Below are 27,082 nucleotides of genomic sequence, written 5' to 3'. Positions count from 1 at the left end.
TTGTTTCCAGTACCAAGCGGAGGCATACCCAGTACCCCAGGACAAGTGGGTCATTTACCAGGACGCTGCACTTACATGTTGGTCCTTGGCTATCTCCCTCAGATGCTATTCAAGGTATTACCCGTTTAAATTGACGTATCATGGTCTGGACACTAGGATGTGTTTAAATCCTTACTACTGTGCTTTGTGGGATTTATCTAGAAATTAACGTCAGGTTTCAGGGATCTTTATACCGTCATCTATTTGCATATCTATACATGGATACCTGAGGGGTACTTAACTACCGAGAATTGTTTTTTAATGTTTCACACTGTGATATCTGCCATTGTTTTTTAGAGCACCACACAGTTTTTTGATACCATATCTAGATAAAACGTATAACTCAAAATGTCTATAGATAACAGACTTGAACGTAATTCCAATGTTTGCAATCCCTTTGTAAGACACATGGTATAAGCGATGCCTGGAGAACCATCCATCCCACCACTAGGGATTATTCTTTCATTCCCAGGTGCATCAATCTTATTCTAAATTGGATTATATTTTTATAGAAAGCTCTCTTATTGGTAAGATAACAGCGAACTGCCAATTCATTTCCTGGTCAGACCACACTGTCCTGAAATTACCTTAAAAGATATATATGAGGCACCAGACACTTCCAATGGAGACTAAATGAATCAATACTTTTCAACTCGGATACGAGCTTTAGAGTTAGCCAAGATCTAACTAACTACTTTGAACTCAACTCCTCTCCTAAAATCTCACAGTCAACGTTATGGGAAGCACAAAGCAGTGATCATGGGTGGTTTTATTAGTATAACGTCATAACATTCAAAACTGTGATTGAATCAGATAGATAATCTTATGGAGAAACTAAAAGTACTGGAAAGTAAACATAATTCTCAACCCAACTGGAACACTTGGAATAATATTTCAAGTATCCGGGGTGAACTACATTTAGTGATAATTGGAAAAGTGGAATGATCCATGAGATGGCTGAAACAAAAATACTATTCAAAACTCTCTAACTATCGACCTGGCTCCCTCCTGCCTTTTGCCTCTAAACTCCTTGAACATCTTGTGTTCTCTCGATTGCTCCATTTTCTCAACACCTATTCTCTCCTAGACCCTCTACAATCTGGCTTCCGCACTGCTCACTCAACTGAAAGCCCTCACTAAAATAACTAATGACCTCCATGCTGCCAAAGACAGAGGTCATTACACTCTGCTCATATTACTTGACCTCTCTGCAGACACCGTGGACCACCCTCTTCTCCTTCACATTCTCCATACTCTTGGTATTCAGAACAAAGCTCTCTCCTGGATCTCCTCTTACCTCTCCTACTGTACTTTCAGTGTCTCTTCTGCTATCTCCTCCTCCTCCTCTATCGATCTCTTTGTGTGGGTACCCCAGGGCTCTGTCCTGGGACCTCTTCTCTTTTCTCTGTACACACTATCTGTAGGTGGCCTAATCACATCTCTTGGGTTCAAATATTACCTCTATGCTGACGACACACAAATTTACTTTTTGACCCCTGACCTTACAACTGCTGTACAGACTAAAGTTTTTGAATGACTATCTGCTATATCATCCTGGATGGCCCTCCGCCGACTTAAACTTAACATGGCAAAAACAGAGCTCCTCATACTTCCACCCAAACCTGGCCCTACTACCTCCTTCCAGATTACTGTTGGAAGTACTATCATTCACCCAGTAGCCCAAGCACGCTGCCTAGGGGTCACACTCGACTCTTCTTTCACATTCAAAACGTTTCTACAACCTGTTGCTTTTTCCTCCTCAATATTACAAAGATACACCCTTTCCTCTGTTGCTCGACTTCTAAAACTCTGACTCAGGCCCTCATTCTCTCCTGTCTCGATTACTGTAACCTCCTGCTGTCCAGCCTTCATTCCTCTCACCTGTCTCCCCTACAATCTATTGTAAAAGCTGCTGCCAGAATCATTCTACTCTCTACTAAATCTGTCTCAGCGTTTCACCTAACTAAAAAACTCTCTATCAGCGCTTGATCCAAGTGAATTTGAGTGAATACACCAAACCCAAATGCAATACGGGTAGATAAATGCAGCCAAGGGGGCAAAAAACAATAGACCGTTCAAATCCAATTAACAATATAAATACAAAGATAATGTCCCCGGCGCAAAAATGATGATGATCACAGTACCATGACAAAAGACAGTCCTGGATGGAGTGACAGTCCTGATAGTGGAGTAATACACCAACAATTCTGATGAGGTGGAATTTCTTCCAGGTGTTGTTTCCCAGATGATGTCTGCAATTACAAATAAACACAGAAACACACCATTGCGCAGTATATAAACTCTAATACCCTAACAAGGAGAAGAATATCCCTACTTACAAGATAGACTCTTGTTGATTCAGGGGAGAGAATCTGTTCCAGGCTCTTTTCTTCTTCACCCTGATGTCCACGGACCCCACGTGGCTCCCAGGATGGCTCTCTTCACCCCGATCGGCGTCCTTGCAGGGGCAGCATGCACCGCAGCAGCCGTAGGTGGAGAAAAATGAAGACAGCCTAGTGTACTCCGCATAAAACTTTATTAACAATGTTAAAAAGCAGCAATCTTTACACTTACAATTTGTAAGGGCAAACGTGCCACTTAAGGATGCCGTCCGCAGCTTGTATCAGTACAGTGGGGATGAGGTCCACGAGGTCACGCGCCAACTGATGACGTCAGTGGCGCAGCTCCCGTAGTATTCCCCAACACCACAAGGTACACAGCAGGTGACGGCTGACTTGCACTGTACTAGGCTCCTCCTCCCTATGCGTTTCGTGACGATACGTCACTTCCTCAGGGGATGTGGGAGCCCAGTACTCTAGTTCCTTATGTACAGGCAATAAGACTAATATCCGCCCACAAATGGGCGGCGGTGTTGCATACCAATTAGCAGAGTGATTTTGGGACAGCAAACAGCTCACTTTCTGTGCTATGCTGTTGGGGTCAAACTGGTCCTAACCGTCACTCCTATCATTAAGGCAGTTAATAAAATTAATTCACTCATGAGAACTACATAGTTAAATCTACTAAAACATTAAAATAGACACTCAATGTTGCAAATTAATACATATATGAATAAAATGGTGTAATGTTTACGAAAAGTGGATGAGGCATATGGACATTCAGGGATCTTTCAAAAAAGATGCCAAATCAAAATCGATGTTTAGACCCAATGGGGACAGGGTTTTTAGCACATATATCCAATAGCTTTCCCGTTTGGACAACATTCCCAACCTGTCTCCCCCACGCCAATTGGGTTTCAAATGTTCAATACCCATGCATGTAAGGCCATCTGGAATCTGGTTATGTACTAACTTGAAATGATTAGAGACGCTGTGCGTCTCGAGACCCCTCCTGATATTGTATATATGCTCGGCGAATCGCCGCTTGAGGGGTCTCCCAGTGCGCCCTACATATTGCAACCCACATGGGCATTGGAGTAAATAAACACAGTAATCTGTCTTGCAATTAATAAACATTTCTACGTCATAGACCGCTCCTGTTGTATTGGATTTAAAAGTTTTACCTTTAACACTATTCTTACATCCAATACATTTGGAGCACGTGTAATAACCCTTAAGGTCGTTTAACCATGTAACGTGGCGGTCTCGAAGACCATCAAAGGGACAGCTTGGTGACAAAACCGGGACCTCAGGTTTTTCGCCCGTTTATACACTATCTTAGGTTTGTCCAGAACAATTTCTTTAAGGACTGGGTCCCTCTGAAGTATACCCCAATGCTTGGTAAGAACCCTTGTTATAACGGGGGGCCAGACCACTATATTGGGTTATGAATAATGGAAATGGATCACGTTCCTTTGTTGTAATTTTTGATGGATCCTTGCATATAATACTTTTCATATCTATTTTATTTACTTCAGAAATGGCGGAATCTATATCACACATTTTGTATTCCCGTTCCAAGAACCTATCCCTAAGGTCATTAACCTGCTGTTGGTAAACTTTATCATTAGAGCAGTTCCGCTTAATCCTTAATGCTTGTCCCTTAGGGATATTCGGGCCAATTAGGGTGGTGATGGCTTGACGCCAATAAGTAAGTATTGGCGTCCACATCTTTATTATATGTTTTCGTCTGAATGGTGTTGTTCTCTATATATAGGGAGAGGTCAAGGAAGTTGATGATGGACTTACTTTGGTTAAATGTAAACCGCAAGTTTAAATTATTGATATTAAGATATTGCTTGAATGATTCAAGTTCATCTAGGGACCCCCTCCAGACACATAGCACATCATCGATGTATCTCTTCCACAGCACCAGGTTTGCACCAAATGGGTTGGAGGTCCATATGTTATCCTCCTCCCATATGGACATGAATAAATTCGCGTAACTTGGAGCAAACCTGGTGCCCATCGCAGTGCCGCATGTCTGGAGGTAAAAGTCACAATCATGACTGAAATAGTTATGGGTCAGGATAAACCTGATCCCATCCAAAATGAATAACCTTAATTTTTCATCCACAGAATTATCTTTATCTAAAACCCTCCTAATTGCTTCAAGTCCCATCTTATGGTCTATTACTGTATATAGTGAGACTACGTCGCACGTAACCCAACAGCACTCTTCGGACCATTTAAGTTCCTGTACTGTCATGAGTACGTGCGACGTGTCTCTTAGATAAGAGGGAACCTGTTTGATGTATTTCTGCAACAGAAAATCTAAAAACTGAGATAGGTTTGAGGTGAGGGACCGTATCCCGGATATTATTGGTCTACCTGGGGGCTGAGTTAGGTTTTTATGGATTTTCGGGATGAAATAGAACACTGGAATCCTCGGTTGTTCTATAGTGAGGAATTCCAGTTCCTGTTTGGTAATGATTTCATCCCGAAATCCTTGTCCCAAATGTACCAACAGTTCCTCTTTAAAGAGATTAGTTGGGTTACCTTCCAGTTTCCGATATGTGGTTGGATCATTCAGAATTCTTGATGATTCCTCTTTATAGTAAGAGGAGTTCATCACAACCACCCCCCCTCCTTTATCAGCCGCCTTGATCACAATATTTTTGTTGTCCTCAAGGGATTTTATGGCTGCTTTCTCCTCTTTGCTCAGATTTTGTTTAGGGCACTTAAAATTGGAACTCGCTGTTTCTAAATCAGAGATTACCATCTCCGCGAATGTGTCAATATAATTCCCTTTGATCGCTTTAGGGTAAAATGTAGATGGTCTTTTAAATGATGTGAGCGGGGATTTATCTATCGTGTTAACTAGAATGCTAGCTTACCAGAGTCCTCTTTGGGCACTGGGATGGGGTGGACAGTCTCTGGTAAATGCGCATTCTCTAGGGAACTCCCAAGTCCTCGTAATTGGCCGCTTTAGTCACCTGATAGTAGCTGTTTGCCTTCCCTGCTCCGCGTAAACCCAGCTGGGTGGAGTGATCGTGATGTAATTTTCCCTGGACCCTACTCTAGGAGCAGGGGATATGGCGGTAGTCCTCCGCTGTGAATCACCTTCTGGGGAACTCCCGCTGTTGGATACCTTCTGGGGGACTCCCGAGTCCCCTGCGGGGCTCCGTCGGGTCTCTCCGTCAGTCCTCCCTGCTCCGTATAATGTGTATCATAGAAAAAAAGCAAGACCGCACTGGCTATGGACAAAAATAGAAATGAGTGAGACCGTGTGTTATACTCACGTTCACAAATACTTAAGTTCCGAATTGGCGTGCTTCAATCTCAGTGTAGTCAAAATAGAAGAAAGTTGTTTGGAGTTGGAGCACTGCAAAAAAGATGATAGGGCTGGAAGCGGGTAAAATGAAAAGATAATTTATTAAATAGGCATATAGATTTGATAAAGTGCCGACAAGGCAGGAAACGTGTCAAAGGATTCATTTGTTTGTTAGTATTTTTGGCTATATGCCTATTTAATAAATTATCTTTGAATTTTACCCACTTCCAGCCCTATCATCTTTTTTGCAGTGCTCCAACTCCAAACAACTTTCCTCTATTGGTAATAGGACCCACACTATCTCCCAGTGGGGGAGGTGCACCTTAACAGGTATAAGAAATACTGTATATACAAATTAAATCTGGCAGAGAAGTGCAAGGACACCTATTTATAAAGGTGCACTCAAGTAGATTGATAATAACGTAAAGTTGATGTGCAATGGAGACATGTATGTGTTAAAACCTAACTTTTAATACACAACTTAAAATAAAGTGACAACACAATAGTAACTAACAACACATTATTTAACTTCTACTGCAATTACTGTAGTTGGTAGAATTGATGCAGGGGGGGGTCTGGAAGGAGGAAGGTATGATAGTAAATAGGATAAATTACCTCTAAAGTATCTGATAAACACGGTGAGATAAGGAAAAGGTGATAGAAATAATAAAGGCAAAATTGCCCACCTTAGCCTCAAAGTGCACTCTAGCAGTTATACCTATGAGGTACGTCCCCTGAAAATAGTTAATCACAGCATGTTTGTGAGTTGCCTATAAATACTGATGGTGATCTCTGACTCACTGGCCTCTACAGACTATTCCCCAATATCAAGAGAGGTATTTAGGAGACATGAAAGATCTTCCGGATTGGAGAGAACGTGGCATTTCATGGATAAAGCATATTATAGCAAGTAAAATGAACTCTCTACCTAAATCACTATACCTTTATCATACGCTTTCGGAAAAATTGTCATAGCAGACACAGATGAACTCCAAAAGGAGTTTCACAACTTCCTCTGGGGACACAAAAGACCCTGTATAAATAACACTATTTTACAAATATCCCACCTTGGTAGGGGACTAGCCATTCCCAACATACCTAAGTACTTTACATTGGTCCAGTTAGGTTGCTCACACTGTCTAGACATAAGAGTTACTGTATACCAGGAATACCAGATGCTGTTCTCCTCAAATGAAAGTCCTAAGGACAGATACAGTACATGCTACAATGGGAAAAAGAACTGGGCAGAGAACTACAGTAGATCACGAGGAATGTTCAGATATTTGGCAAGCAGCATGGAAATCATCCATTTGCACCACAGTAAAAGAACACTTATATAAGGTAATGTACCATTGGTACCTTACTCCAGTTAAACTGTATAAAATCTATCCATCATGTTCCCAAATTTGATGGAGAGGGTGTGACCAGGTGGGTTCTATGTCCCAGATATGGTGGTCCTTTCCCAAAATAATTCAAGTCTGGAATAAACTAAATATATAATAGCTCAATTAACTGATATCGATGTTCCCAGGGACACTTGGACTGTCCTGATGGGTTTACCAGTACCCAATGTTGACTGAAACACACGCAAATTAATAACGCATATATTCAGCGTAGTAAAATGTCACATTACCAGAAATTGGAAATAACCTGATCCCTCCCACCTGGTTGAAGATCATCCACACATTGTGGGAAGTCATCTCGATGGAAAACCATACAGCATACCTAAATTACTCAGTTAACAAATTCCAAAATGTTTGGGCTTTGTGGTACTTAAGGTTTGGCCACTCCAGGGATAAATCCCCACTAATTCTAATTTCACAGATATACTGTATCTGTATTGATAATATTACAGCGACCAGGTGGGATTTAAGCCACAGAGTCATTTAGATTTGTTAATCTTCATTCTATAATAAACATGCAGATGTGAATCCATATTTTAGGGATACAAGTGTAGCTGATTGTCAAATTGTATAAACAAATGTCGTCATGTACTTTTAATTTTTCCTTTATCGTTCATAGTCTGTCATAAATGTAAAAATGTATGTCTCACTTATGACTGTATACCTACAATGTGTGGCTATGATTTAACTACATTCAAATATAAGATATAAAAAGCTCTTTAAAATCACTTCTTCACTTGTCTAACACGTCTCTTGTTATTGATTAAAAGTCGAATGAGGAACATGAGTCTATAAAAAGGTGAGGCATTGATGATGCACATTGTATGAAAATGGAACATGCATTTAACTCCTTTTTCGTCTGAAAAATGTCAACCCACTGTACAAGGAGGAGGAAACAAGAAAGATTACACTGGGTTATAAACATATTAATGTGTATTCTGGAAGTACAGTATGGATAAACAAACATTGCTTGAAATTATCAGGGTTTGTTTTTTCTTATATCTAATTGAGAGTTATGGGCTAATTATGGACGGCCTATCTATGGGCAAGTGCTAAAAAGGAAGAAAGGGGAAGAGGAAAATTCATAACTGACATGCAACGCTGTATAATATATATATATATTTTTTTTTAATTTTTTTTTTTTATTTTTTTTAAGAGAACACAAAACAAAGTCGCACAAAATACCCTTTGGTGATAAATAGGGATAGCATACATTAAGATTAAATTAACTGATTTTACTCCAAATTGCAATAAATAATACCAGTGAACATACAGTAAATCCCTTCATGCAGGCAAGCCCCTCTTATGTGTGAAGGGTATCAAAACGTATTTATGGAAACTATACAGCAAATTGACAAATTCATTTTCTAGGACATACAAATCATGCTTCCCTCATTCAAAAGAACACGAGCTGCTTTTAAGTTCCATGTTTATCTGGAATCTTGCAAACATTACTGTTCCCCACCATTTTCCATTGTTTAGTGTAGGCACAGAAGCTGGGGGAAAAAAAAGGTTTCCAGTGACCAGGGATTAAAATAAAGTACTAAAGACATTTCATGATGGGAGTGGCTAAGGTGGAGACCTGAAGAAAGTCAAACAAAGTCAGATCAATACTCTTGGCATATCAGAGCATTTTAGCATCAAAAGCCAAAAAGCCCTTTCAGGTAAAGACAGCACGTTATGATTTATAACATTACAGATCATGGGTCAATGCTGACATTCAGATAAGGAGTAAGTAATCTGTATGAATTAATTAGACATAATATGCATTAAAGTCTGGTTGTTTTTGGTTAGCATGTGAAGGAAATAGCCAAAAGATAAACTGCCACTGTATATCTTATATTTTTTTCCCCCCGAATCCTGTCAAATTCTACAAACATTTCATATTATTTCATCCCTCTAATAAACAAACATTGAGAAGGGAAAAAAAGCATAAAGAGATACAAGCATAACCATGGAGTAATGGAACGAATAGAAGCATGTATGATTTTACTCAACATATCCAACCTTTTTTCCTAGGTTGCAATCTGCACGTTCTTGAAAAATTAAAACAATACATAATGTTTTGGGCTCTTTCAAAGAATTCAATTACATTTAATAAGAATTGTATTTTGATAAGAATTGTATTTTGATAAGAATTGTATTTTGAATGAAACAGTCAGAAGTAAATAATTATTTTAAAAATACTTTGAATACCACTTATAAAGCAATGAGGTCTAAATATCATTGGAAATGCTGTCCTGACTTTATGCTTGTTTCACTTGAAAAATACTATTATTATTTGTGCCTGTGATTATTTTTGGATATTACCTCCATCACTGGTGTGCTCTACATTTGCTTTGTTACATGTGTTATTATTTTTACAAGGAGAGAAACCAGTTAATTAAAAAAAAAACTATGAAAAATGGGTGCCTGGTGTCTGCAGCTATCTATAAAAGAAAATGTGATGCAGCCGAGGGGCTGAATTAGATGGGTATGGCTGCGTCCCCGCAGGCACTGAGCTTGCTGTGCGCTCGGCTCTTGCCGCTTTTACTTATTGCAGTCTTTATGTGGAAGTCCCCGCTCATGCGGTGCGTGCACGCTCACCCAAGCTTGGCGCTTGAGCAGACAATAAAAAATGACTTTGAAGCGCGCTCAACTTGCCCGCAAATCCCCCCCAACCGCTTGCAAAATAGGCAGGTCACCCGGCGCTCATGTTTAGAGAGTTGGTGACGTCACCGCTCTCAAGCATGAGCGCGGTCAGCGCCAGCGAGGACGCAGCCTAAGACTGTCTAAGGGGACATGACTAGAATCACAGAGAAAAATATACGTAAACAGGTGGCTTATAAAGTGTGGAAGAGTAAAATGAAATGTATCAAATGTTTACTTTTTAAATTCAACATTATACTAGTGCTCCTTTCTAATAAAACTTTTTCTGTACATGTTATAAAGACCGAATGGTCACTAATGAAAAATTACAGTACAAATATAATCCTCCCTGAAGCCCTTATCTGTATGATTTATGGCTCCTTTCCCAGCCAGGTCTTTGCATCTCCCATATGTAAATGGGACTATTTGTATGAAGTCCCTGGGTGGGCAGAAATAATACAATAGATTTTCACTTCTGGTCTTTAGCTGCGGTGCAGTCTTGATCAATTAAAATTTTACAGTAAATAGAAAAAAGGAGCTAATAGAGACTCCAAACAATGTGATTAGAGTCATTAACCAGAGTTCACTCGCCTGAGCTTCATTTAAAAGCAATGACTAATGGTTGCTGCAAGAGTATAGGCAAGAATGTGAAGGGATTTGTGTAACAAAGAACTATAAATCATTTCAGATACCCTGAAAACCTCAATCACTCAGTCTAGCAGCTCTGTCAGTGCCTGAATCACAGATTAGAAAGAGGGAATATCTTTTTCAATTGATTTACAGTTCTCTTTGTCATCATTTTTCCCTCCTTCTTAACACATTTAGACCCAGGTTTCGTAATCGTGCAAGGCCTTAGAACACCTTTTGGCCCATTCATTTCAATGGCATTTAAGGTGTGATCCCACCCAAATAAGATAAGTAAATACATTGTAGCGAAGAGTGGCCGATTACAAGTTGTGTCCTATTTTTCTTGCAACCCCATCTTTAAATTTACTGACATAAACCATTTGAGTTTTAATGATTGCTAATGTATCAGAAAGACTGTACGCTTGGTTTCCCACATTGAATCTGCTGCTTGTCTCATCCTCATTGTTTATTGGCTCACTATCCTATGTGACATCATGAGACCAGAATTAAAGCTTCTTCTAATTGTTTCTGCCATGTTGTTCTATCCCAGGCAGCAGATGATCCAAGGTAGATTAGCAGCAGCTTTCAGAAATGTTGAGGAAAGTTTATATAAGTACAGACATTTATGATTTAGTGTATCAGTGTCCTTAAACCCCAACATTTTAGATATTAATGTGGGAACAGTGAAAATGACAGATTTTGGAGTGTCCTAAGAAACAAAATGATTGGGAGCCCATCACTCATTAGTCATATTACCTTTTTCCATATAAACTCTTCAAAAGGTGTAGCCAAGCAAAATAAAAAAAACTAACAAAATCTATTTATTTTGCCTTTTTAGGCCTGGTCACAAGCCTCATTCTGAAATCATTCAACAAATGTTTGTTTTGGTGCAATACTGGTAAATAACTTGGCTCAGATGATTTTGCTGCATTATGTCCTCAGATGAACACGAAACATCAAGTGTTGTATATGTAATCCCTCTCCTAAAGGGCTACTAGAAGGTTGGAGATTCTCGGGCCCCATCCTGTGTTGGGATCATGACATCGCGGGGAGTATATTAGAGAGAGGGAAGGTTTGAGAAGGTTAGGTTCCTGGAGGCCCAGAAGAGAGGAGCCTCGGGGAGAGTAGATAAGTAATGTTTATAAGGTAATAGCACCGACCAGGCCCCCCTGTTTATTATGTGGTAGATAGGGACAGTAACCTGCTTAGTTAATGTCCCCAAGAGAAGGAATGGAGTCCTTAAAAGTTAAGGAAAAAGAATATGGCATGCCACAGAGGGTCTCAGAAAATAAGACACTCGGATGTCGGTGGGTGAGCTTTAACCATGGATTTGTACTAATATTCTTCATAAGTCTGCATGGAAGTGTCAGTTCCCATAAAGGCCAAAGGTACTGGGTTACGTAGGAGAGACACACCAGGATTCCAGTTGGGGCTTAGAGTAATCGGATTAATACCGATGATGATCCAGGAGGCGGCCTGGTCCCACACCTACCTAGAACAATTAAGTAAATGTACTTCCATTGGAGTGTTTAGAATGGTCACTAATGGAAGAACCATATTTATGTACGATATAAAATACAGTGCAACATAGTCAAAATGTGTACGAGCAGTCGCTGTGCTTAGAGATAAGAATAAATGACAGTTGTGCTACAAAAGTTCCTGGCGCCCATTTTTATACATCCTTGTTATCTCATCGCCCAGCTGCCTGAATCCAGCACAGAGTCAAGGTAATCCATGTTGAGTAGTCAACCTTTTCACAATGATGTAAACTTCCTAGGAGCCGGGCAGGGAGGGCTACATATATAATATAATATTGACCGATGCTGGGCTTTTCAAATGTGGGGTTTCTGACCTATATTGGCAAGGCAAATAAAGTTAGGTTACATTACAAAACAACCAATATAAATCTGAGGGTTTTCAATTTACAGTATTTCAATTTCAGTATACAGTATGCTACTACAGTACATAGAACTGCCTGCAATGCAGCAATAAATTACCCATCCATGCTGTGTATTTTCCAAGAGAAAGTGGTGCTAATGAATTCTTAATTATACATATTTATTTATTTATAAAAAGGTTTTACCAGGAAGTAATACATTGAGAGTTACCTCTCATTTTCAAGTATGTCCTGGGCATGGAGTTAAGATGACAAATAATACACCTAATTGATTTCAAAGTCGCCACAAGTGAGTGACATTTGACGGCCCTGCAATAAACTGGATTAATCCTGTTCAGGCACGGGAGGGGTTAATTTTGAATGTAATAAATCTGACTTTTGGAAATGAATAAGGGGCAATCTTGTTGTGGCCCTAAATAAGAGCTCAGTTTGCTTGTACTCAGCCTATGTCTTGTGCCTGTGTGTATGACTAAATAGCAGTGCATTGTAGTGGACACACCTTGACCCTTGTACCCTCGACTCTTGCCCATTCCGTTTAATAACCCATCCAAATAAATACAGACACCTTGGTTGGGCACAAATGACCACGGACATATATTACACATAAACTCCAACACTCCTGGACCTGGTCAGCAAGTAGCTCCAACCAGTGAAACTGATTAGGCTCACCATCACTACATGACCTAGTGACCCCTTGGGTTCCTCTTAGGAGCACACCCTTAGACCCACAACTCCTGGCCTGGACCCCTCACATTCCTCCAAATTAAGCACCTGGGCAAAACTGATCAGTCCACATCCCTTCAGCTGTGACAAACATAATAACACCACTAACACATTTAAACATATCCTCCTCTTTTTTATATAGAAATATGTCACAAAACATTACACAATAACCGAAACTCCAAAGGGGGAAGGCGGGAACGATTTTTGGGGAGGTGGTCAGAGGACGAAAGAGGTAGGTCACAAGGTGACAGACCCTTAAGTAATCTAGCCCTCCCTCATCTCCCCACCCCCCCAAGCATCCCTCCATGGCCCCTCCGGCCAAGGGTCATGCTAGCCTTCTCCTAATTGGTCAGCACTTTCTTTATCTTCCCCTCTACAGTATGTAGCCACATACTATGTTTAGTTTGGGAAGCGAATGCATTTACTATGCAGAGGGGTGGCAATCTCATTAGAGCACAGTGGGAGAGTTTCTATATATTTATATAAGGCAGGAACATATTCTACAGGACTGTGCTTGTGAAACAGTAAAACATGCACAGATATTACAACCATAACATACACTGGTACAATAGGTAAGTAGGACATTGCTGCAAGTAGTTTATTATCAAAGCCCTAGTTTTGCACTGGCACAAACAGACCACTAATGCATTGACGTACAAAAATGTAATCATTTTTAGATGATAATTTTGATGTTGAAAATGATAGCATTTCAACATGCAAGACATCTGCCCTCAAGGAACATATACAGCAGGGGTGCGCAAACTGGGGGGCACGCCTGAGATATCCTGGGGAGGGGGCGCAGCTGTTACAGAGGCCTCGCGCTTCCCCAAAGGCATTTAAATTAAATGCTGGGGTTCTGTAACTTTACTTACCTTAACTTTCCAGTGACGCATCACCATGGCAACCCGGCGGGGTGTCATTTGATGCAAAATCGTGACTTAAACACAGCAGCCCTCGTGGCGATTTAAAAAAAAATAGGGCTGAAGCAGAGGGTCTCCAGAGCTGAACCACGTTGATTTCAGTTCTGGTGCCGGTATCTCTGTTAGGAACCCTGGCTGGGTTCACAATATGGCGATTTAAATGTCCCACGTTGTGCTGGCCAATAGGAAGCCGTGAGGTGATCCATTGCGGCTTCCTATTGGCCTGCATGACTGGGACATTTAAACAACAGAGAGATACCGGCACCCCATACGGAGGTACGTATCTCAGGAAGCAGGGCGTCCCCATAGTTGAAATCAATGCGGTTCAGCTCCAGTGAAACCCCTGCTTCAAACCTATTTAAAAAAAGAAAGGAGCTACAGAGATTGCTCTGTCAAATGACAAATCACAGAACCTCTTGGAGAAAATATAGATATGGGGGCTATGTATGTATGTATGTATACAGAATATTTTTATGAAAAAAAGTATGTTACGTCAAAAATCAATTTCTCATATAAAATCTTTAGAGGCACATATTGGCCTGTCATGACTCATGTTCTTACATTTGTCACACTTTTTTGTATTCATAGTATGGTGCGCATCATGTAAATTTATATGAAGGCATTAAGAATTGTTTGTGTCTATTTATATTTGTCTTTATGACAAGAAAAACTTTTGATTCATTTATGGAGCACAAAAGTGGCACATACTTCTAATTTATTGTTATATATAATTTGCACAAAAGACTACATCAAAACTCAGTGTCTAATTTCACCTTTACCATCATTTTTGGAAAAAAAGTTGGCGCACACACCGCACAACACCTACAAACTGGTTTAATACATTGGCACACAGACACGTTAATTTGTTTCTCTTTTTTTGTGTCCATTTTTATACCAGAATTAGTTTTAGCAATACTTTATACATAGGCCCCACAGTTCTTACAAATGAAAAGAGGTTTATGCTATCTGATGATCTCATAGAAGCCAAGCAAAGGGGGCTATTTGAAAAAGTAAAAATCGGGCAAAATCCTTGAAAACCAGGGCAATTACCTACATTACACTGAGTTTACTCTGCTCATGCTTTGATGAAGAACACAGTGAGCTGCGAGAATTAGTGTGAATTGCAGGACACATTGATCATCAAGACTTTAAAAAGGACCTTGCGGCCTCCTGTGGCTATGCCTGTCTGAGGATCGCTCAAGAGAAAGGCTCCACAGCGAGCCGAAACGTTGATGAGTGGATTACAATAAACCTTTTTTTTTTTGGTGAGTGCCAGCCCTTTGTACTTTTTTATAACACAGTATTCAAGTTTTGTGTACTGGTTTACAGAGTAGCCCATTGTTGCCATTGCTTTGGGTGGAGTGCCCATCTCCTAATATATATTTAGTTAAGTTATGGTGGGTAAAAAAAAGTGACAAAAACCCTCCACAGCAAAGCATGTAGCAAATGGAAATATTACTGTGTGCCTCATTTGCATGTCTTAGACAGGTCTGCAACCCCGCCTTTCATCATTAGCACCCAGCACACAGCACTTCCACTGCAGCAAGGGATTCTGGGAAATTACATGCAAATGAGCACACAGTGCAACCTTTTGCTTCAAAACCAATAACATGGTTCCCTATAGGCTTAAGCTTGCTGCATGGTCACAGCTTTGAGTACAGCCAGGGTTAAGATGCATAGCCAGTAAACCTACCCATAGACAGGCTGTTTTGACCTTAATGGGTCTCCTCAGCGTGGGGTTGGTTATACTGGGTATGCAAAAAATGAAGCAAGGGATAGGTTTTACGAAAAAGGAGGTGATGAAAAGCATCCGTAAAGCATATAGCAAATAAAAATAACACCTGTGAACACATTCATATGTCCTAGACAGATCTGCAACCCTGCTTTTAGCATGGGTGAAAGGCATTCAGACGATAGAGAGGTATTTCTTCATAACTTATCTTGCATGTAGTTGCTCTGTAGCTGGCTGTGCTCCACCTTACATCCCCTTACAATAGGTAGAACAATATTTAATTACTCCAGCAAATACTTTAAAAGAGAGATGTTTTAGACCTAGACGTTTTCTACGTCTTTTCTCAAGCTCCTATTGCACTCTAACTACTACTGCTTTATATTGTATCTAAAAGAGGGTCCAAAACACTTGCTTTTGCGTCAAGCGCTCCCTTTCTGCATTCGAGAGCCTAGAAGAGAACATTCTGAACTCCACCATGGTGACCGTCTAATCCTGGCACTCTGATTTTGATAGTATCATAACAAATATTCGGGACCAAAGCCAAATTTCTAAAGCTACCAATGACAGAGCTACAGATCAGAACCAACCCCAATACCCTTCTTGCCCCTGTCACTAGTTTTAAATATCTGGTATAGCATATGGTTTGACTTCCATTTTACATTTGGGTTGCACACTGATAACCTGACATCCAAAACCTATGCCAAACTCGGTGTACTTTATAGGAACAAATCCTCCCTAAGTACGCTGGTGTAACGGAGTGCTCACCACAAACAGGACATGACAGCGGGGCCGAGGTGGGGATTGACAAAAAAAAACAGCAACCTCCAGCCACGAGGGCGCGTCCAGAGTAGAGATTGGTAGTGGTAGTCGGGTCGGGGTTATAGAGGTCAGAGTGTTAGAAGGTACTTGCCGAGGTCGGGATTGGAGAGGTGCGGATCGTCGTAGGTACTTTGCCGTGGTTGGGTTGGAGAGGTGCGGATCGTCGTTGGTAAGCTGGGGTCAGGAGTAGAGGGGTACGGAGTCCAGAAAAAGCCAAGGTCAGTCAAGACAGAGCTAGGAACAGTAGACACAGGTACAAGACACGGAGGCAGGAATTGCAGTAAGCACTTAGCACTGAATGAAGTCTTATGCTCAGCCATCTTGCAAAGGGGCTGTCTGAGCATATACAGTATAGTGCCCTGGGCCTATAGAGAGGCTGCAAGGAAGGACTCACCAATATCCCTCGCTGTGATAGGCAGAGTAGGAGGCAACAGCTGTGGAGTAGTGAACAGAAGCCAGGACCCGGTCCAGCGTGTGCACCGTCCACGCTGCACGCCGGTGACGTTACCACGAGGATGTAGCCTGGAGGCGGGGCCAGCGGAGACAGTATTTCCTCCAGCGTGGGATCTGCGCGTGAGCCGAGGCTAACGGACGGCACCAGCGGCACCGGTGTCATGGGAGGAGAAAATGGAGCACCTGATCGCAGGTTGGGGTAGGTGGACACCACGCTCAGCGCGCTGCCGATCACGGATCCTTACAGCTGGCCAGACAGCGCAAAACAAAGCAGATACTAATGCCAATTATAGACTATAGGGACATAGTATATGGTATAGTTCCCCAAACTCACCTTGGCAAACTAGACACCCTCTACAACTCAATATGTGTGAGGATTGGACCTCGGTCCCGCCCCTGTGACACGTCCCGTGATGCATTGGGTGACACCCCTCACGTGCTCTCTGTGCAGAAGCACCGCAGTACTCTTACCAGAACCTGACCTAGACTCCGCCCCGAGCCACATCCCGTGACGCAATGGAGGCGTCACTGTTCCCACTTCACGTCGGTGCCGCAATACCAGGGGCACTCGAGGGGTTAATGCTGCCAATTACTCCACAGCTGTGATACACTCCACCCCTGCCTATCACGGTGAGTATCATGACTATTCTGACCTCTCCTACCCTGACCCAGCTACACAACTACGACTCTGCAATCTGGACGTGGTTGTTGGTTGGTGTTCTCTAACATCCCCACCTTAGCCCTGCGGTCCCATCCTGTTTGTGGTGAGCACCCGTTACAATATACGCTTTGTCTTCCAATGTAACTACATCACACATCACTGCGAAATACTCAAAGAACTAGATTGGCTGTCACTTCCTGGGCCGCCGATAGGGGGGGGAAGACAGTCGGGACAACTGTCCCAGGCCCGGCAAGTCAAGGGGCCCGCCCCCCCTGCCAGCAATTCCATAGTTCACTCTCTGTTAAATAAATAAAGTGCCCCATGCGAGAAACGCGTTAGAGGTTTCTCTTTTTAATTAGGTTATGTTTCAATAAATTTTTATTATTTTTTATCGGCCTCCAGTTCTCCCCTTTTTTGCTGTGCTCCTAGTTCTTTTTTCTAACTCTCTGTAGGCAAGAAGGGTCCTCGCCTTTTCTGGCTGTCACCGCCCATATGTGTCCCCACTCCCACCCGCCCACTGCAGGACTGAAGGGCCCACCCCTTTGCTTGGCACTGCCCATCTGTCCCTCCCTTACCCAGGCACTTTGGCAGGTCCAACGGCTCGAGGTAAGCCAACATACCACAGGCCTACCTTACACCGCCCTCCCAGGCCCCTTACCCAAGGTATGTGTGTGTATTTGGGGAGGGGGGCTTATTGTGTGTGTATTTGGGGAAGGGCACTTATTGCATGTGTGTGTATTTGGGGAGGGGTGCTTATTGAGTGTGTGTATATTTGGGATGGGGTGCTTATTGTGTGTGTATTTGGGATTGTGTGTGTGTGTGTGTATTTGGGGAGGGGGACTTATTGTGTGTGTGTGTGTATGTGTGTGTGTATGTGTGTGTGTGTGTGTGTATATTTTGGAGGGGGACTTATTATGTGTGTGTATTTGGGGAGGATGAGGAGGGGGGATTTTGAGGGAAAGGGGTGTAAGAGGGAGGGGAGAGGTGGGGGTGTAAGAGGAGGGGAGAGATAGAGACAGATGGGAGAAGAAAGGGTTGACGGTGGAGTGTGAGCGAGCAGGTGTGTGAGAAGGGGGGAGTGTATGAGAAAATGGGTGTGGGGTGGGTGGGATCTCGCAAGGCCACCGACACATGGGTGGAGGGGCCCAGGAAAGCTGTCTGTGGCCCTGATCACTTGAGTCTAGGCGTGAAGTAAATTTTTCCTGTCTTGCCATCAAATACTTTCTAAACATAGAAAAAAATGGCACAAGGCCAAAAAAGCCGCACCACAAAAAACAGAAGACAGTAGACAGTAGAAGAGGGTGAATTTAAAAAAGACGATTTAATCCACAAAAACGGAAGGTCACACTGACATGTTCTCGGGGGAGCTTTTTCAAAGTGTGATAAAGCTCCCCCGAGTGAAACATGTCCGTGTGACCTTCTGTTTTTGTGGATTAAATCGTCTTTTTTATATTTGCCCTCTTCTACTGTCTTCTTTTTTTTTTTGTGGTGCGGTGCTTTTTTGGCCTTGTGCCATTTTTTCTATGCTTACTTACCCTGCATGACGCACGCCTGGACCGGAGCCCTGCAAGTTGGATATTCATTGGAAACTACCTACTGTGAGTACAATCTCATTTATATTGGATGTTCTTGAAAATCTGGATGTCTTTATATGTACTGGGACACACATGACTCATCCTTCCTCTAGATAGAGTGAGAGTCTAGTTCAGTACTATCCTCCTACAAGATGCACATATGCTATGCTTCATGTACTTGCACAGGGTCAGGTCTTTTAAGACATTATGAATGTCTTATTATTGAAGGACTTATCATTCTGCTTTAAAAAGCTATCTAAGGACTCTTCATTAAAGCTCCCACTTCCTATGAGCCCCAGTCATACCTCGCAGGATAACTCTACCATTTAAATACTTTCTAAAGCAAGCTACTGACCTATCTGAACACACTCCCCATCCCTACCACACACAGCACTTATCAGCTGAGATCTGACTCCAAAAGACTGTTCACGGTCGCTGCTCCTCCTTCACTTATCGTGCACCTAATAACTGAAACAATCTACCTGAGACTCTCAAAGCCTCCAAGTTCTTTCAAGACTTCAGCTGTCTCACATTTTAATCTTGTCTATAACTGTTACATGCACCAATAACATATATTATCTTTATCTGTTCATGAAATGTCTTTAAATATAATGTATAACCCTGTTCATTTAATGCAACCATATATTGTCATCATACAGTAACTCTGTGCCCAGGACATAATTGAAAATGAGAGGTAACTCTCAATGTGTTACTTCCTGGTAAGGGAGGAAAAAACCTGGGCACTGCGGATTTCTGCTTAGAATTTTTTTTATTGTAAGCCAATAATGTATGACGTTTCGGCTTCAAGGGCCTTTCTCAAATGCAAATGCCACTTTGCATTTGAGAAAGGCCCTTGAGGCCGAAACCTCATACATTATTGGCTTACAATACATTTTTTCTAAGCAGAAATCCGCAGTGCCCAGGTTTTTTCCTTCCTGTCAGACATTGGAGTACCACCCAGAGATTCGAGAACCAGGTGCACCGGCATTTATTTGATTTTGTTTCTTTGTAGGAGTGCAGCATTTCCCTCCTGTTCTGTTACATCCTGGTAAAACATTTTTATAAATAAATAAATGCTCTCTACTATACGGAACATGGGGGAAATCCCCAAATATTCACAATGTGTCAGCTTTTCTATGTTGTTAGCAAAATTGCGGAAACAGCTTAATAGCCATCTCCTTACTTGGTCTTCTTAGGTCATTACACATTAATTACATCTCATTAAATATATATTAGGTTAGCAATACCTTATGTACAATACACAAATGAATAATTGCCTACCAGTGACAATATGGAATGATAGCCTAAAGACCCAGACATTTTTTAGCCCTTCGTTCAGATGCATCCATTATTCCACAATCTGGGGAAGAACAGGGAACAACTAGAGATTCCTAAACTTACTCTCTTATTTTAAATTGTGGAAACCCACAATATTTGACTATTTGACATATTAATTACCAAATAAAATAAAAGAACTACCGCAAACTGATATATGGCATTATACAATAATTACATTCCAAACCAATTATATAGAGTCACCAATACTTTATACAAAATATAAAGATGTAAAATTACCCAATTGTAATATTCAGGACTCGGCAAACTAGGGGAAAACCCACTCGCCCCCCACACCCCAAACATAACTCGCCCTCACAAAAAACCTCCCTCACCCCCCCCCCCCCCACACGACTCTTACCTGCGGTGGGATCCTGCGGCTGGGTCCAGTGGCGTGGTGCGGCAATCTCCGTCTTCTCCCCTGAAAATTGTACTCTTTCCTCTGCAGGTCCTAAAAAAATGGCCACGCGGCATGGCAACGGGACTCTGTGACGTCACAATGTCATGCAACGTGGTGCCGGACCCCGCCGCAGGTAAGCACTCGACACCAGCCAAAATGCACTCGCCTGTGGCGTGCGGGTGATTGCATTTGTCGAGCCCTGGTAATAGTACAGAATAACCCTCACATTTTGTTAAACTTCGATATGAATGTATAATAATCTTACATTCTATGGAAAGTAGAGAACAGCTAGAGATTCTTAGACTTACTCCTGGACTTACTCTCATATTATGGATTCTAATAGCCCCACTACTTTGGCCATTTAAAGTAATAGTTACTGTAATAAAGCAACTACCTCAACAGATACATATAATGGTTATTTACAACAAGAAAAAATACACCGAAAATACAAAAAATATATATCCACATCCCTTTTCTCCAACAAGTATTGAAAATGTATAATTAGTCGATGGAGGTCAAGAACAAGAACAAAATAGAATCAGTCATCTAATATCTATAAATTATCTGAAAAATTCAGAGAAGGGTACAAGTGTATCCAAACTGATGTATGTGACTTCAATTAAAGAGCAATAATAGAAGACTGTCAGAGTAAAACATTGAATATCCATTAACTGGGGCTAGAGAACAAGAAATAAGATGAGGGTGGATCTTACACACCGATGACACAGGAATATTGTATTATAGTAACAAAATGCGTCCTTCGACCCATGAATGTTCTACTATTGACGTTAAAGCACAATGGTCCAGACATGGATGTATCCTCCGCATTCACATCAGGACCTTGAATTAAATCAAATCAACAAAACAGGGCAGGACTTCCTAAAGAAAGGAATCCCTGAAATTCCACAAAATGGGGGCACTCTCAGTTGTTTCCAAAAATATCAAAATACACATTTATCAATATACAAACGATGATGAGGAAAAACACAATAAAATTCTAAAAAAAACATATAAAGTCACAGAGCAAACTAACCGCTCATCAATAAGTAGAATAAATGCTTAACAAGTCAAAGTCAACTTGCTACTGTACTACAATTGAAAGACCGAATGCTGGGCAGTTGAAAATAAACCTACACAGAACCATATATCACATCACATAGACTGAATGCGGGGCAGGTGGATGTAAACCTACAGAGAACCATAAATCACGAGGGGTAACACAAGGTCCCCTCCTAAAATATGGATGGCTGTACCTGAGGAAAGTGCACATCTAACAAATACCATAGATAGAAAAACACATAATAAAGGGGAACATTCCCAACCTGTATGATCTATTTAAGCAGAGCAAATAATAATAAAAAAAAATTACCCCAAATACCACCTGCACCCACCCCCGCTACCCACAATAAGCATGGCACTGGTGGTTAACCCCTTTATTGCCTTAGTGGTTAGCTACAAAGGTAATGAAGTTGCCTGTAAATGCATTTTTAATGCATCTGATTCATGCCGGGGGTCTCCGGTAATGATATTAATGGATACTCCCGGCATCGATCTGATGCAGGTAAAATGCATTTTATTTTCTAAATGCCGTGTCGCCGTTTCTCGGCAGCTTCTCCCCACCTTCTTGCCAACTTTTTCTGGAAAGGCGATTCGGAGAAGAAATCTCAATTCTAAAGCGGCGATCAGACTCAATAAGCTGATTGGGGCTACTAGAATACCGTGAGTTTGAGAAACCACCGTTAAGTGGCTTATCACTGCGCGTTTGGCCTTTTTTTTTTTTTTTTAATTCGTAAAACATTTTTGCCGAAAATTTCTAGTATTGCCAAAATTTCGGAGCTTACAGAATAGCAGTAGGCTTTTTTGACGATAAGCTGCCGAAACTGACTTATCGGACCTTTCTGCATAGGCCCCTCAGTTTCACAGTGAACATCACTCGTTTGTCATTGTTCCTTTATTGTTTATTTAAAAGGTTGCAAGTGCAGTCCCCTTGGAAGTGGAATACATTGACATATGAGCAGCAATTTATCATACCATAGTTAAGGATTTCCTTGATATGGATGGCCAGTAGCTGAATGCTATATTTGAAAGTATGAGTCTTTCCAAATCTATGCAACTTTTTAAGTGATTTAACTTTGTAATGTCATATGATTTTTCACAAGTCTGTTCAATACATCAGTATTATATTTGTCAAGAAACAAGCTGACATGCCTATAAAACCCATATATAACACCATTATGCAAATATCTAAATAAAGGTGTAAATGGGTGCATTAAGACCAATTCATTGTCTTTTCTTGCCACTTTGCAAATGAAAATAGTTCTGTTAGCAATGTCAACACAGATTAATAAAACATTTAAGAAATTCCAAAACTCATTGCAGCTGTAAAACTGTTCTACATCTTTATGGGTCAATTTTTGCATTTTGGCCTTTTGTAGGATACTAATGGGAAAGTAATTACAGGGCTGGTTAACCTCATTTTTTTCTTAAAAACACCTCATTTAAATAGAAGGACAAAAAACCCCAAACAACTTTTTGTTCACACATGTCTACGTTTGCATGATTTACAGTATAATTAGCCCTTCCCAATGCCCTGATGCACCAACCCCTTTCCTATCAATCACATTACAAGCCTTGAGAGGGGAATCTCTGCTGGGATGAAAATCTTCACATCTTATTGATGTAGAAAAAATCTATCAACCTCCTGATATATTCTCCCAGGCTCGTTTGGGGGGAGGACAAGATCTGTAGGGTGACTCAATCTTGAACTGTTCTCTGGTTGGTGCAAATTTGTTATGTGAGTATTACCTGCAATGTAGACAATGTCTTTGTTTTATATGCAGAATGCTAAAAACAAATGAAAAAAAAATGTATGTTGTCAGGACAGTGAACCGATCGCATGCAAATCACATAGATCTCTCTCTTCCCAACAAATATGGCGTGTGAGAATTACTATTTATTTTACATATATATAGCAAGTATGGAATGGGATTTTTGTATAATCCAGTTACATATTTAAAATATAGTTGCTATAATTCACTCTTTGTGAGCTCCTGAGCATCTAGAAGCAGGAGACGCATCTCAGAGCTGAGAAACTGAAACCACCTGAAATGCAAAGGAAAAGCCCTGGTCTATAAACAGTACATAAAGGTTTATGTTTTGAAAATGAGTGAATTGTATCAATTATTCCTTTGCTTACCTGGTATAATTAGCGCCATATGTCCGAACATTAAGATTCATGTTCTTACATTTGGCGCACATTTTCTTCTTCTTGGTACGGTGTGCGTCACGTTCATACATATAAATGCATTACGGCCTGTTTGCGTCTACTTGCAATTGTCCTTTTCACACAAATAAGAAACGGACTGACAATTTTGAAGCATTTCTGGAGCACAAAATTGTTACCTGCCTGCAATTCTGCATACATATTATTTGCATATATGTGCCACAGATAACCAAAAAATCCCAACCCCCTTTTGTAATGTTTTCCTTCGTGAAAAATAAGTTGGCGCACATACTGCACAACATATGAGCACAACATTTTGAATGTGTTACTTTTCTGTGCATCACTTTTACACCAAAATTGCTTTTAGTGATGTTTTATACATATGACCTATTGTGGGATGGATATATGTGATTATTTATATTTACACTTATATATTTTCATATAGAGATAGACAAATGTTTTTATATCTTAATATATAAAATTGAAATTTGTGAGGTTGGTGCTAGATGTGGTGAATCTGATTGGTCCTCAGCCTCTGGCCAATCAGATTGGTGGCTCTATGACGTCACCCAACTGCCACTCTCTTCTTCTCCTCACCCGCAGCTCACCTTCCCCCTCGGCCTCACCCAACTGACACACACACACACCTCTTCACCCAGCTCACCTGTAAGTATGGAGTGCCTGTCTTAATGATTTTTGTATTATACTTTCTTAAGTATCCTGACAGTAGCACTCTTTCCACTTTATCAACTGCATTAACTGTGTGCCCTGATATAACTTGTCTCTATATGTGTGTGTAAATTCCAGTTGCTTTTAATGGTACATGATTCCCTTTCTTTGATACATCTGGCCCAATTCCTTTACATTGGTTTTCCCCCAGTTTTGCAGTCAATAGTCATTAGTGAATAACCCCCATTGAGTCATATCGTGAAAAGAACGGAAATGCCCATGGCAAGCTTTATGTTTAGAACATTATTGTTGTGTGAAGTAGTTTAGTTGAGTCAACATGACAATTCATTTAATTGGATTATATAATAATACATGTTTGTGGAATCCAGAAATGAACAACATTGTCTACTTTTCCAATAACATTATCTAATATTTTTTTCTTTGTGTGAAATGCTATTGGTCAAAAATCAATTTTATTTTTATTTTACACTAAATTATCATAAGTAATATGCACATAATTACCAATTAGCCTATCTGTGTGCACTCGTGACCTCTGATCCCTGCTGTGTCTCCCAATCCATTAGCAGGCCTTTAGTCCTTTAGATCTCAGTGTGACATGATGTAGCACCTATTCTTTTTCAGCAAAGAAACATGCTTCTGTATTCATGTGTCCATTTCCACTTTCTGTTGCTTTGTCTTGTCCTTCTGTTCCCCCGTGTTGCTAACCTGGTCACAACTTCTTGACCCCACGTCCTTTTTCCCTCCCAAATGTGTTGTAATCCCTATTATTGAAAAAGAAAACTTTTGCTTTTCTTGTTTTAGGTTCAAGTCAGCAGAACAGCTTCCAACTGTGCGTCAGCTTTATCTCATTTTTTTTTGTGGTGCAGCTTTGATCCTCTTGAGGGATTCTCTCCATTTTTGGTCATTCTCATTGTAAGGCAAATTTGGACTTCATAAAAACCTTCAGTGATTTCTAGGTGAAAAAAAAGAAGAAAATGGTTTATTTATTCATGTAGCTGCCACTGCGAAATAATATGTCAATGCTGTTCACTGAAAATGTGCTATTTGCATGAAATATTAGTTGAGATACTGTTAAAATCAAATTAAAGTCTAAGAACCATGAATCTCTGCAGTGAGTGAGACTTCTTTCCAATAAAGTGATGCTAAATTCAGATGAATATGATATGATCATATAGATGTACTAATTAGGGACTACAAGAACCAAAACTAATGTCAAAATACACCAGGACAAATGTAAACTCTTTTGGGTTAGACAATATTTTCTTCTAATATTTACTTTTATGTTTGATGCATTCATCTCTGTAATGGATTATAATTTCAGGTATTCCAATGTCTCTCATGCTAAACCCTGTTTTTGGGCCTATATAAATGAAAATATACTCTAAATCAAAAGGGTAAATCTTTACTTCCTCAGAAGAGGTGCTTTACTGTTACATGCCACCCAATACATAATTTGCTAAAAAGCACAATTCCCTGCAACAAAAGGATCCCAAAGCAAAGCTTCTCACGTCCTTTCATCAAGGATGGGTTTAATCATGGTATTTTGTAACGACTGTGTTGATCAAAGCAAACATGCTCAGAACAATAGCTTTGGTGGTGTCCTGTGAAACGCATAGCCATAGGGAAGACATATAGGATACTTCATTAAAGCAGCAGTCCATTTTTGAAAAAAGTTTTTTTTTTTTTTTTTTTTAAATAAATTATAATGTCTTTAGCCATATACATAAAGTCTACGAGCACAACCCCAAACACATCATTCTGGGGCCTTCAAATCTGGAAAATCTTGTGGCGGATCAGCAAAAAACATGAATTCACTGGAAGTGACTTTCCTATTAAGATGACTATTGAGGGCTTTCTGTGTACTTTGTTTATTTTGCCCTGCTTGCTATGCAGAACATTGGCAAAAGGTTTTGACACACCGAGGGCCATATTTACTAAGCAGTGCAATTACATAACACTTTCTGACACTTTGTGACTTATTCACTTAAATGTGAATCATTGTATTAGGGCGTGAAATGTATTTTATGGAGTAACACCACTTAGTAAATATAGGCCTATTGCCATGCACAGTTCAGTATTTAATCTGACTGTAAGGTAATGTGCCTCAGTAGCTTCTGTTAAATGTAACAAATTTGAGCATAAAGAGAAAAGCAAAAGATTACTATGTTTCTAATGTGCTGCGTAACTCTATTGCAACCTGCATGATACTGTGCAGTACATTGCACCCTTAGGCCCCGCTCACACAGTGCGCTACACGACGTGTGCACGCGAGCATTCGTCACAGA

The 27,082-nt window shown here is 40.7% G+C and overlaps 1 long non-coding RNA gene across 1 annotated transcript in view; it reads right to left on the bottom strand.

Moving 5' to 3' along the window:
* Positions 1 to 7,913: 7,913 nt before the first annotated feature.
* The window catches only part of LOC142489180 (uncharacterized), a 44,263-nt gene continuing 25,094 nt past the window's right edge, over positions 7,914 to 27,082 (bottom strand). The window contains exons 2-3 of the long non-coding RNA XR_012799811.1: positions 25,299 to 25,749; positions 7,914 to 12,222 (exon numbers count right to left, since the gene is read on the bottom strand). This is a non-coding gene — a long non-coding RNA (uncharacterized LOC142489180). The remainder of the gene's footprint in view (positions 12,223 to 25,298; positions 25,750 to 27,082) is intronic.

The sequence above is a fragment of the Ascaphus truei genome, chromosome 3 (assembly GCF_040206685.1).
Source record: "Ascaphus truei isolate aAscTru1 chromosome 3, aAscTru1.hap1, whole genome shotgun sequence".
Classification (NCBI taxonomy): domain Eukaryota; kingdom Metazoa; phylum Chordata; class Amphibia; order Anura; family Ascaphidae; genus Ascaphus; species Ascaphus truei.
Note: the sequence above shows the minus strand (reverse complement) of the source record. Positions and strands in the feature narration are given on the sequence as shown.